The sequence below is a fragment of the Podarcis gaigeae genome (assembly GCF_964106915.1).
Source record: "Podarcis gaigeae genome assembly, chromosome: Z".
In the NCBI taxonomy this organism is placed as follows: Eukaryota; Metazoa; Chordata; class Lepidosauria; order Squamata; family Lacertidae; genus Podarcis; species Podarcis gaigeae.
The window spans coordinates 21,217,576-21,228,521 of record NC_139691.1 but is presented as its reverse complement, the minus strand read 5'-3'; the positions used below and the strand labels follow the sequence as shown (position 1 = coordinate 21,228,521).

The window sequence follows — 10,946 nt, the reverse complement described above, 5'->3', positions numbered from 1 at the left end:
CAGGCTGGGTAAAATTGTGCCACCAATTGGGCAAAGAGGCCATACATCTTGACTTTTGCTGACACAGCCGGGATGCAATAAGAAAACGGACGCGAATTGAGAATTAGCAATTAAAAAAAGCTCAACAACATTGCACAAAAATTGGCCAAAGCTCAAAATTGATTCAATTTTTGAAAGATGGCAACCCTAGTTAAGTAGGGTGGAGTGTGGATCACAAAAGCAATGGCTTATGTTCAAGTGTGCCTCAGGAATGCATTGTCAGTTCTCTGCCTCAGAACTGCCCTGTATAAGGTGGAGGATAATCAGATTTTTTATATGCTAGTGGTGGCAGCAGCAGTGCTGGTGGTGGTAGTAGTGGGTGTTGTGTTGTGTTGTTGTTCTTGTTGTTCTTGTTCTTGTTGTGGTTGTGCTTGTAGTTGTTGTTGTTATTATTAAATTTATTAGTGATATTTTCTTTGCCAAAGCAGCTCATGTTCATTTCATTCAGTATTGCTGGTCTGGAAGACAATCAGACTGGTGCCTGTGTTGCTTTTTTAAAGGTTTGTGTCATTTACATCAATGGTCCTCAACCTTTTTGAGTCCATGGCTCCCTTGACCAACTCCATTCTTTCTGCGGCTCCCCTGTGGGGCTCAGGAGCCCACTTATTTCACCCCTTTCCTGCAGAGCCAGCAGCCTCTCACCCCTCCCTTGTGGAGGGTTCCCTCAACCTCCTCTCCTTTCCCCTCTCCTTGGGAGTCCTCCAGGCAGCCGCTCCTACCGCCTCTAGTCTCTGAGCTGCCCCCACCCCCACCCCAAAGAGAGGTGCCACCTCACACCGCCCCACAAGGGCCTGAGAAGAGGATGCCCCCAGCCTCAGTGGCCCAATGGAGATTGGCCAAAGGTGAACATGAGGCCAGCACCAGGGGCTGCAATGGCAGCAATGGGCGCTGCTTGCCCTGCATGGCAGAAAGGCTTCCCTTCAGCACTGGGCACTCAGCTTCCAGGCAGGCTTCGCACCCAGTAAGTACAAGAAAGTCCAGTGCAGCACCTGCCTGAACTGGCTGGCTGGGCTCCCTCGCCCACTTGCTTGCTTACACCGCTCCTGGCAGCCAGCACCCCTTGGCCAGCCCCAGAGGCACCATTCATCTGGGGAGTTTGTAGCCAAGGCTGCTGCAGCAAACAGCTGCACATGCCTTTGGGAGGCAGAGACCCGAGAGGGCATCAGAGGAGGGAGGGAAGGAAAGAGGGACGGAGGCCAGGGTTGCCCGCAGCACCCCTGACCATCATTCAAAGCACCCCGGGGTACCACGGCACACTCATTGAAAATCATTGATCCAAGCTATTTCATAATTCTCCCTTTGCTACACTTGGTGGGTGGGCTGTTCTTCTCTTGCATTGCCATCACTTATAGATATTATATTGTAAAGAGGCAATGCATGAGTTCCACTTGGAGGAGGGAGGATTACAATTTTTCTATCTATCTATTTGTGTGACAGAATGTTGGACTAGGATACTGGAGAGGCCACGGTTAAAATCCCTACCGGGCCTTGAAGCTCCAATGGGTACCACAGGCCAGTCAAAGACCCTCAGCCAAACCTACTTCACAGTACTGTGAGGATGAAACGGCGTGAGGGTGAAGTGTGTACGTCGTCTTGAGCTCCTCGGAGAAAATATATGTAACATGAATGCAGAAAAAAAAACCAAAAAAATAAATAAAATTTGTTCAATTCACTGTTTGCTGTATTTATATTGTGGTTCCCTATGCCCTTAAATTTGACCAAACTGTGGGAGGCAGTGGAAGACAGGAGTGCCTGGCATGCTCTGGTCCATGGGGTCACGAAGGGTCGGACACAACTAAACAACTAAACAACAACAACAACAACAATAACAACATGCCCTTAAACAACAAAGCTTTAGATATGCTAAAGAGAGATGCCTTTGCTCAGCCTGACAGGGCTCCCAACCCTGAACTCACAGGAGGGGGGGGGGACAAACCCATCTCATTTTCCTTGTTTTGGGTTTTCCTTAATGCCCTCTATTAGTTTTCCCTCCCTGAATTCTTTTGCAGTACAGTGGTGCCCCGCAAGACGAACACCTCGCAAGACGAAAAACCCGCTAGACGAAAGGGTTTTTCTGTTTTGGAGGCGCTTCGCAAAACGAATTTCCCTATGGGGTTGCTTCACAAGACGAAAAAATCTTGCGTCCCCCAGCGGTTTTTTTTTGCTTTTTTTGCCCTTTTCCTAAGCCGCTAAGCCGCTTATCAGCTGTTCCGCTGATAAGCCGCTTAACAGCTGATCGCTGGAAGCCGCTTGACAGCTCTAGCACTAATCCGCTAAGCTGTCAATGGGCTTGCTTCGCAAGACGAAAAAACCGCTAGACGAAGAGAATCGCGGAACGGATTAATTTCGTCTAGCGAGGCACCACTGTATTGCTGTCATCCAGCAATGGGCCCAAACATACTCTTCATTGTGCTATAGCACAACCTGGTACCCTTCTGATATTTTTGGGATACAACCCCCAGGTTGGGCATGACTGCACTCTGGATTCTGCCCCTCTTGTCCCCCCCTTTTTTTGCCTTCCTCCCCACCCCTTGATTTGCTGCCACCCAAGCAGTTTGTGATCTGTTAGCTCCATAGCTGTCAACCATCCCTTATTTGGCGGGAACCATCCCTTATTTGGCGGGAAACTCCCTTATCCCAGCGCCGTTTCCCGCTGCTGTCCCAGATTGATGATAGCCCTTAAAATTCCCGGGTTTCAAAGGAAGCAGCTTCTCTCCCTCCCTCTCTGACGGCCAGGGAGGAGAGAGGCTCCAACTGTGTTGCTTGGCTGCGTTGCTCACCCAATAAGGAGTCTAAGAACGACTGGGGGGTGGAGCTTGCATGCCTTGTGCCGATCAAATCGGCCGCATTGCCTGGGGACTCGCCTTTGCTCAGCGCTTCCCAGCGGAGAGGTGACGGTGGTTTTCCTTGCTGCATCCCCTTTGCTGGTTTGCTGCACTGTGGGAACCACCACTTGAGGCTTCGTTTGGCTGCTGGTTGACTAAAATCCCTTATTTTGGCGGCTGCTCCCTTATTTTCAAATCTGTAAATTGACAGCTATGGTTAGCTCCTCCCTCCCCAAGGTTGGATACAACCCCCCCAAGTTGCTACACAAATTTGATGGTTCTGATTCTACACTTAGGGTGGCTGGGACTCTCTTCTGCTGCAGCAACTAACAACCTTCCTTTGCCTGCCCCTATGTCCTTTCCTTGCCTGTATTGTCCTGCCTAAACATAAGAAGCTAACTGAATTAGGCAAATGGGTAACTGTCAGTCCAATCTGGTCCACCACACTCAGTGCTATTTACTCTGACTGGCAGTTGCTCTCCAGAGTTTCAGGTAGGGCATCTTCCCCAGACCTAACTGGAGACACCAGGGATTTAACCAGGACACTTCTATATTCGGAGCAGGTGTTCTCCCACTGTGTTATGGCACTTGAGATTTCCTCTGCAGCAGTGACCACTAGCAGCATCTGAGGAGAAGTAGGATAAAGGATAGAACAGGGGTCAGCAACCTTTTTCAGCCGTGGGCTATGTAAAAACACGCTGATTCCCGGACCATCCGCAGGCCGGATTGAGAAGGCAATTGGGCTGCATCTCAATCCCCTTAGGTTGCCTACCCCTGGGATAGAGCCTCAGGGAGTCTTGCAATGGGAAGAACCTAGAGGGGAGGAGTTTGGGCAGGGAAAAGGGTGTGGGAACTAAGTACCAGTCTCCCTCCTTATCCTCACATTAGCAGCAAGAAGGTGTTTGTTACCTGCTGCAGTTCCAGACGAGATGTGAGGGGAAGGGATAGCTTTCAGTCTTTCTGTTTTCTTCACTATTCTAGTTGAGGAGTGTTAAATTCCACCCCCACCCCCACCCCTGTCTCTTCCATGTGCGCGCACACACTCCATCATCAGGTGTGGAAGCTCTAAATACCCATTGTCCCCAGAGAAGAGATTCTCTTGCACAGAGACAGGTCAAAACTAGCCAAGGAAATGACCATTTGGCTCTCTGAGGGAGGCAAAATCCTGCTCCATTTGGGTAAAAAAAGGCACAGAACAGCACCCTCCATTTGTAGGTTTCAAGGGACAGGGAGTCATGTTTGGGAGAAGGTGCTGTCTGTCACCCAGAGATGAATGCCAGCAAAATAAACACTGAGCTTTGTTTCTAATACGGGCTTTAAATGTGACATGATATTCCCCCTTAAAGAACTTGAGCACCTACTTCACAAATAAGCAGCATGGTGATTGAACCGCAAGAGATTGAACCGCACCTATCATCCATGGATATTTGGCCATGCTGACCGGGGCTGATGGGATTTGGAGTCCAACAACTTCTGGAGGGCGCTACACTGACTACCTATGAGTAGATCAAACAGCAGGATCTTGCATCACCTTAGGAGTCCAGCAACATCTGGACTGACTACCCCTTTCATATATCAAGGCATATCTTATCCTTTAGCTTAATTTTTCACTTGGCATGTATGTGTTTTCTGTTCAGTAGTCAAAATGTAACAGTTGGGTTTGGAAGTCAAGTATTTAGGACACACAGAAGGTACCGTATTTTTTGCTCTATAAGACGCACCAGACCACAAGACGCACCTAGTTTTTAGAGGAGGAAAACAAGAAAAAAAATATTCTGAATCTCAGAAGCCAGAACAGCAAGAGGGATTGCTATGCAGTGAAAGCAGCAATCCCTCTTGCTGTTCTGGCTTATGGGATAGCTGCGCAGCCTGCATTCGCTCCATAAGACGCACACACATTCCCCCTTACTTTTTAGGAGGGAAAAAGTGAGTCTTATAGAGCAAAAAATACGGTAAACCCTAATTGCACGATTTGTGAAACTCTGGCTTCCATTAAAAAAAAAACAACCCTTGGGCCAGGAACTGAGGAATGGAAGAATGGATAGCTGGTCTAGGAATAATCCTGCATTGGCCCACCCAGAGAGAAAGAGAAAGACACAAACAAAAACAAACAAACAAACAGGAGTGTGTGTTTTTGCAGGGTGCCCAAGTGTGGGTTTGAGACTCTATATACATATTGTTTTATGTACACAGATGCTCTCTTATTCATTCATTCAGTTTTAAAACATTTTCAGACCAACAATCATCACACATTCTTGGGCAGTCAACAACAATATAAAGTATTGTTTACAGAAGTTGGGTGCCACCCCCATTCTCTGTCAGCAGTAGCAAGATTCCATGGGGCAGGGGTGCCAGCTCAAATAAAATATTGGGGGGATGACAGGTAAGCCCTGACCTGTATAATTGATCAAAAGATGCAGCATACACACCATTTGAATGGCAACACCCATCAAATTGAGGGGGCACTCTCAAATATTTTATTGGGGGGAGGTGAAGGGACCTCTGCCCATAGGAGTTGGCTCCCAAGCCGGGGGGTTCCAGGAACTCCCCCAGGGTGTGTGTTCCTTTGGAGAATTTAGACACATCAGAGACTGTTGTAGCTTTAAGAAATATGGTTTATTCACCTATTTACAACTTCAGTCTGAGTGGGCAGGGTCCAGATCTTACAGCACAGTCATCTCAAACATAGCTTGTTCCAGTGGCGTAGCATGGGTTGTCAGCACCCGGGGCAAGGCAAGTAATTTGCGCCCCCTAACCCCTGTATTTTAGCACTCGAATGTGAGCGCGCCCCCCCAGATGTTGCGGCCGGCCCCCCTGCACCCCCCCACGCTACGCCATTGGGGCTGGGGGCGAGTGAAGGAACCAAGGACCCCCCCCTTAAGGCTCAGCAGGAATTTATTAAATTTATTATTTGCGGAGCCCCCGCGGGCCGAGGCAGCCGAAGCCCCCTCCCCTCGGGCGCCTTTCCGCCCTCTCCTCTCCTTGGGCGCTCCGAGGCGCTCCAGATCCGGGCTTGGCGAGCGCCTCTCCTCCCCCCAGCCTGGTTCCGGGGGCTTCCAGCCGCGCTCCGTCCTCACCCGTCGCCCCCGCCCCCCCGCGGCTGAGGCTTGCACTGAGAGCCGGAGCCAGCGGCGCCCCCTTCCGCCGGGAGACCCTCGCCCGCCCGCCGGCTTCCTCTCGGAGGGTTTGGCTCCTCCCTCCCAGTCGGCAGAAGCAGCCGCCGCCTGTGGCTGGGCCGAGGGGATGGCGGCGGCGGGGGTGTGTGGAGGCTGCCCGTGCCCGGCCAGGCGTTGGTGGCGGCATCGGCGCTGCTGCAGCGGCTGCTCCTCCTGCGAGCAGTGAGTGGAGCGCAGCCGCAGCGGCGGCGGGCGCGCGCGCGCTAGGGCGCAAGGCTGGCGGTGGCGGCGGGGAGCCCGGCGGAGGAAGGAACTTGTCCCTTCCCTCTGGACTTGCGCCCCCCCAGATGTTGCGCCCGGTGCGGCCGGCACCCCTGGCACCCCCCACGCTACGCCACTGGCTTGTTCCCCATAGCAGTGCAGCCTTGGAGTCAAAGACATCTTTCCCAGCCAGCCTTCAGCCAACCTGCCCAAGGTGGATCTCCCTCATTGTTCTTCCCCTTCTTCTTCCCAGCACACCTTGCCCTAAATACTCCCCTTTTCTGTCACTTCAAATACACACCCCATCACAATGGCAACCTCTGTCTGTCCAAATTTCCTCTTTGATGGGCCATCAACACTTTTTGTCATGTGAGGCCCTGTCTTGGAAAGGAAGCCTGGCCTGGCCTTTTCCACTGGCCTGCAATCTTCCCTTTAAATAATCTGCCACCATTTATTAATTTCTAGGGTTTAGTGGGGTCCCCCAAAATCTTTAACAGTATAAATTAGTTAAAACCTAATACTACACAATAAAACTCTAACATTATTCAACCATAGTAAATGACAGCAAATTAAAGTTATTAGGCAGCCTGAGGAATTGTACAAATTTAAAATGCTTGAATAAACAGAAACGTACTAACTAGGTCCTAAAAGATTGCAAAGGAAGAACCAACCATACCTCCTTAGTGATGCAATTCCACATGGCCCCCCCTTAGCAAGAAAGCCATCTCCACCCAAGAAGAGAGACCCTCAGAACTGGGCCGTAGCAGAATGTCTTAAGAGCAGAATGCTCTTAATAGTATTTGGATCCCAAGCCATTTCTTTCGGATATTGTGGTAAATAGAGATATGGAGGGGAGGGCAATGGACACAATCCAGTTCCCCCCACCTTTGTGCATTCAGTCAGTAGTGTCAACATTGACTGCAACATCGTCACACAATAAATCCATTGCCACATGGAATACACTTTGAAGCATCTTTTAAGTGCATGCAAACATTTCAGAATATCATTACGGCAATAACTATCACCACTGTACTGATGCTGTTTCAGTCTGTTGAACCAACGGAAATGGAGCAGTTCACACAACAGACCTTTACACTTTGTGTTTTTTTAAAAAAAGATATTTATTAAAGTTTTCAAAAAAATTATATAAAATAGAAAAAACAAAAAGACAAGCAATAAGACATACATACAAAACACATACAATAACAAGTATAATTTCAATCCCATATATTCATAAAACTTACTTTCCTGACCTCCTCATACCTCCCCTTCCTATATTCCAATCTCTAATTAAATCAATTCAGCAAATCCTTCCCCTAATCAGACCTTTACACTTTGACCACCCTTTCCCAACCTGGTGCCCCTCAGATGTTTTGGTCTACAGCTCCTCCCATCATCTCTGACAACTGGTCATGCTTGCTGGGGCTGATGGGATTGAGAGCACAAAAATTTCTGGTGGGCACCAGATCTTGGAATGCTGACATTGGCCTTGATGGAGACCATGCTTTGCTGTCACAGCTGTGGCTACAGAAAATACAGAGGGCTCTGCCTGTGTGTTTGTGTGCTCAGGCGCACACAGTACAGCCTGAGCTTCCTATTCATGATGTACCTGCAAACATGGTGTGGACCTTCACCTTTTCTTCAAAGCATAAATGCATGAAGTAGAATATTGTGATCCAATTCCACTCCGCACAACTAGTGCAATATAAAAGAAGCAACATTTAAACATGGCCATGGTCCATTTATAAAAACATCCAGAAAACCTTAGCAATGCCCCCCCCCACAAAGTCAGCTAGAAACATCTGGAAACATTTGAACAAACCACCTAACATCATATTGGGATACATGTTAATATAAACTGCATCCAGGGCTTCAATGTTTGGCACAGTTTAACTCCCTAAACCTTGATTAATTCTAACTTTTATTTGATCTAATAGCTTAGGTATCTCACACCCCACAAACTCATAACAATACCAAACTCTGCTATTCATAGATCTCTCCACATCCCTCTTTGCCAGCAATGACTCCTGCTCTGCGGAGAGGTCCTGTGATGACTTGCTGGATGCTCAACGTTGCTGGGCAAATGCCGCACTTTGCATATTTGACAAACTGACACTCTGCCACATTGAGTGTCGAACTCAGCTTGTCAAATACACGGAGAGAAGCACTGCAGATCCTCAGGGAACATTTAGAGAAGCACTCAGGAAACACTGGTGGCGTTATATCTGGCCAGGCAGCACCCTAAAGTGAGGGAAGAAAAGACAAGACCAGAAAAGGCTTGTTTTGATGGAAACCAGAGAACAGGAAAGGAGAACCAAAGTAGACTTGAGGTTTTTTACAAACATTTTGTTTTTGTTTTTTACAAATATGCAGCAGATACTATGTGGCACCTGTAGCAGTGCCAATTTAGCCGATTGAAGTGGGCGAGTGGGCATGTATGGGATAAGGTTACATCACAGGTAAACTGGCCAAGTTGTTAAGGGCTTTGAATACTATTAAGTTACACTTTGAACTTGGTCCAGTAGCAAACAAACTCTGAACGCAGGTGACAAGGCTTCATTCTCATCAGCAGCCATGCTGCAAGATTCTGCACTAATTGTAGCTTTCGGATCAAGCACAAGTGAAGCCCCATATAGAATGCATTGTAGTAATCCAGTCTTTTAAATTTATTTTTTATTTATTAAAAGCCCATAGCACTCAGTATTAGTAACCCAGTCTTGAAGTAACAAGTGCATGAACTACGCTGGCAGAGCTAAGACAAAAAGACTTCTTCCCAGGTGTCTGAGTTTGTAGGGTGTCCTAATGTTCCAATTTTCCTTCTACTAAACACCTTAGGCATCCAGAAAGAAGTCTTTTTTGTCTCAGAATATTCTCCATAACTCACAGAAAGTTCTACAGCCTCTACCAAACACCCTTTAGTCTCCCAGACAGGGTTAAATTTTCTTTTTTATTTTATTTATTTTATTTTTAGGAACTGGTTCATGATAATGCTTTAAAGCAGCATCGTTTGTGTTCCATAATGGAAGCCTAATCTCTTCAGCCCTCCTAGTGACCCTGAACTTTTAATTATCTTACTGTGTGGATCTGGTTGTTAAGCACTGAGCTTTTATCAGTGCTGTTTTTCTAGAAAAAGAGGTGCCGGAACTCCCCACAAACACCTCCCTTGTTCTCTTATAATCTTATAATGGCAAAGGTACCCACCTGAGAGGTGCCATAGCTGAGCTCCGGCGAGTTCCAGCTGAAAAAAGCCCTGCAGATAATTGTCTATAAAATGGGTGCTCTCCCCCCGCCCCATTTCTCTTGCTCTCAGATGTTGTATAAGAGTGCCTGGTCATCTGACTTAAAAAATTGAAATTGGAAGATAAATGCACCTGCTCTCCCATCTCACTCACTCACACGCACACACACACACACACAGAAAGAGAGAGAGAGAGAGAGAGAGAGAGAGAGAGAGAGAGAGAGAGAGAGTTTCTCTCTCTCTCTTTTTCTGTTAAAGCTGACCTGACTGTTGATACAATAAAAGTGAACTCTTTCTTTGTGAACAGTAACAATGAAAACAAATTGATCTTATTCACCCATCTTGTTCATGTGTTACAACAACCCCTAAAGTTGCATTTATAGCTCGTCTTTTTTCTCTAGGTGGCATATATAGATCTCCCTCTCTTCAACACCACAACAACCCAGTGAGGTAGGATGGGCTGAGGAGCAGTGACAGGTCCAAGGTCACCCAGTGATATTCATGGCCAAGTGGGGATGTGAACCCTAGTCTCTCCCAGGTCCACAGTGACACTCTTAACAATGCAGAGCATTATCGCATTCTAATATTTATTGGAAGCCACTCAGTCATGTTTGTCCAAAAACTCAAGTGTGTTGCAGCAAGCTCATTATGAGGAGTCTGTCGGCTTGTGGAAGTGGGAACTTGGATGAGCCTGGTCTGAGACAGAGCAGCAGAGGGACAGAAAAGTCACGCCCCTGATCACACTTCCCTCTTTTGCACAAAAGGAACAGGAATCCTGTCCTCTGTTGATGTCAACACATGCACACTGTTTCACAAGCAAAGAGCCAAAGCTCACCATTCTGTGAGGGTGCAACAGTTGCATGTCATCAGAACAGTGGCGTAGTGTGGGGGGTGCAGGGGGGCCGGCCGCACCGGGCGCAACATCTGGGGGTTAGGGTTAGGGGGCGCAAATCCACGGGTTAGGGGGCGCAAATCCACGGGTTAGGGGGCACAAATTACTTGCCTTGCCCCGGGTGCTGACAACCCACGCTACGCCACTGCATCAGAATGTTAAACACATACACACAGAGACACCTATATGTGGCACATTTAGTGTGAGAGACTGACAGAGCAACAGGGCCGTCTTAAGAATATCCAGGGCTGTGGTGCAAAGCTCCCTCTGCCCCCCTGCCCCCCGTTTCCCAGAGTTTTTTAGGGATGACAGCGCTGCCGGCAGGGCTGGAAGAGGCGGGTGAGGGCGGCAAGCATCCAGCCTCCGCCTCTTCCCTGGCACCCTCCAGAACTTGGCGCCCCGGCGCCCTGTGCCACTAGCCTCTATGGGTAAGACGCCCCTGCAGAGCAAGAAGCATTCAGCAGTCAGTTCTATCTTCTTCTAGCTTTTTATTAATAACCATGAAATAGTGCCAGACATTTCCAGGACAATTTAGGCTGCTGGCTAGTGAGTAAGCCTTACTGAATACTCTGGGA

At 48.2% G+C, this 10,946-nt stretch overlaps 1 long non-coding RNA gene across 1 annotated transcript in view; it reads right to left on the bottom strand.

The window, feature by feature from the left end:
* Window positions 1-5,461: 5,461 nt before the first annotated feature.
* LOC310836799 overlaps window positions 5,462-10,946 on the bottom strand; it is a 46,885-nt gene continuing 41,400 nt past the window's right edge. The window contains exons 4-7 of the long non-coding RNA XR_014560196.1: window positions 9,443-9,580; window positions 7,574-8,482; window positions 6,379-7,336; window positions 5,462-5,553 (exon numbers count right to left, since the gene is read on the bottom strand). This is a non-coding gene — a long non-coding RNA (uncharacterized lncRNA). The remainder of the gene's footprint in view (window positions 5,554-6,378; window positions 7,337-7,573; window positions 8,483-9,442; window positions 9,581-10,946) is intronic.